At 34.8% G+C, this 2,500-nt stretch overlaps 1 protein-coding gene across 2 annotated transcripts in view; it reads right to left on the bottom strand.

The window, feature by feature from the left end:
• The window catches only part of LOC144964952 (PDF receptor-like), a 265,877-nt gene that overhangs the window by 16,899 nt on the left and 246,478 nt on the right, over positions 1 to 2,500 (bottom strand). The window lies entirely within an intron of this gene.

Below are 2,500 nucleotides of genomic sequence, written 5' to 3'. Positions count from 1 at the left end.
CCGGGCCGGAAGGACACAATTCGATTAGATACGTTTTGCCACTCATCTTATTGGACACAGACAGAAAAAAGGTGATAATAATGAATGACGTTATAACCAAAGATGCTACGAGTTATCAAAACTCCCAAGTATGACATAATGTCCTGGAATCTCATTATCTACTCGTAACCATGATCATCATGTCACGCCAATCCTCTTTTATTACCATGACACAACGGGGTAATAGCTTCAACAAAGAACAAAATACCAAACAAGGGACGTTTCTAGTGAGGCTATGTGGTCTTGTGGTATGTCACTCGTTTCGGATCGGAAGGTCCTGGGTTCGTGCCTCGCTTGGCGCATAATTGAGTCCTTGGAAAAGACTCTTTACTCACATTCTCTCACTGTACTCAGGTGTAAAATGAGAACCTGGCCGTTAAAAACGTTGTCTCTGTCGGAAAAAAAATTGTATTATCGCATAACATGCGTCATGTCTTGTTCTACATGTTACGTGTTGCTGTTGGTCAGGCGCCCATTGTAAATCCCTTTGAGCAAGTTTAGTGGATATTGTTGTATATAAAAGCTCAAAGCTCAACTTCTTACTCAAAATCCTTCTTCAGCCTACAACAAAAACAAAAAAACAAACAAAAAAAACAAAAAACAAACAAACAAAAAACAAAACAAAAAACAAACAAAACAAACAAACAATTACAATACAACTACATTACTTTAAAACCCTGATAGCTGTCTATCTGGGTTTTTGAGTAATGTGTTTACTTTCTAAATGTTTTTTTTTTGTTGTTGGTTAAAGAAGGGCTATGAATCCGAAACGTTCTGTGTTTGGTATTTTCTTCTGTTTTGAAGCTGTTATATTCATTTCTGTTTATTACTTTTACAGTCTATCATTTCTAGCAGTTAAGTGTCAATTTAATTGGGTAAAAGGCTCCCGGGAGGAGGGGGGGGGGGGGGCATTTTCTCGTAAGTACCAAACAAAAATAGTATAAAATGCTTTATTTTGAAAATGGTTAAATCATGTCAGATCTGTTTCTTTAAGGTTAGGCAAATTTACCGCCGTACTCCGGAATAAACACGTATTTAAAATTTGGCCAGAAAACTCGTCCTTAAAATATCGATCGATTAAAATGACCCTCATCTTGTAAAAAACTCTCAAATCTAGGACTTCGCGAAGGACGAGTTTTCTGGCCAAAATTTTATATAGTGTGTTTTTTTTCCAGAATACTTCAGGTTAGTTTTCCCCTTCACACAAATGACATTTCAAATTTGACATCTCGATAAACAAATTCAAAATTCAATAATGGAATTTGAACCCAGTTGTCTATATTTGAAAAGAAGAATTTTTCTTTGATTTATTTTTTTCCTAGTCAGCTAAATCGGGTATTAGATATTCATCTAATCCAACTCTGTCCAGGAAGTTTATTTTAGGCATGGGGCTTATGTGAATTCAATATCAAAATTTCCGTTTGAACCGGATCTGCCCCCCCCCCCCCCCACGTGACTCGAATAAAATAAAAGTAAATGAAAACATAAATGAATACATGGCTAAATAATTAAAAGATGGTAGTGTCGATGACGACGAACAAAAATACCGATGATGATTTTTATTCTTATTCTTTCAGCTTATCCAGCATTTTGCAGGAATGCCATAATGAATGCCAAATCTCCATGCATCTCAGTTCATAGCATCATCTTCCTCCGGGCCCATGACCGGAAAAGAAAGGACCTTCAACATCAACAAGGTGGGCGTTGTGTTATTTTCCTTTGTTAAAATACGATGACGTCCGTCATGCGCAGGGCCATTTCCATTTTATTTGGATACTGGGTCTAAATCTCAAGTGTTTACTTTAGACACTTTTTAAATCTCTATAAAATACTTTAGGAAGTCTTTGCGATTTTTGCAATCATAAGTGTTGCTATGATATAAATCTTTATCTCGATGATAATGGTTAACTTTAGGCTTATAAAATTCACACTACTTTTCCCTTATAAACGCTAAATTAGATTAAAACTAGATTCAAAGATTCCGGTGGAAAGATGGACCCGTCATCTTTACTGCAGACTTTTATGCTAGTCAATTTTAAAAGTTTAATTTCAAACTTATATGTATGATATGCTAGATTTTTTTCATATAATAATTGTCACGAAAATTTTTTTATTTTTGTTTTGTTTGGAAATAACATAAAGTATTTATTTTATAGCAAATAAAAATAATCTGTGTACAGTCAACAATTCCGAAGTTACTTTACGCTTCTTTTTACATTAGTGTTGGTCGTGTTCGGCGATATCAGAAATTTTCGATAACAATACGATACGATATAACAGCGATACTGATATTTTAACAAGAAATAATCATGATCACTTCCCTCATTTGATCGTATCTATGGAAACGGCGACTGCTATCATTCGCAGCTCGATTGTTGCATTATAAACGCAACATGTATGAAGCATGATAGTTTTGTAAATATAAGCCAATAACTCCGTAAGAAATATCTGTTGAAAAAGT

Source organism: Berghia stephanieae, chromosome 2, assembly GCF_034508935.2.
Source record: "Berghia stephanieae isolate SIO BIC M18660-M18661 chromosome 2, UCSD_Bste_1.3, whole genome shotgun sequence".
Taxonomy (NCBI): Eukaryota; Metazoa; Mollusca; class Gastropoda; order Nudibranchia; family Aeolidiidae; genus Berghia; species Berghia stephanieae.
Note: the sequence above shows the minus strand (reverse complement) of the source record. Positions and strands in the feature narration are given on the sequence as shown.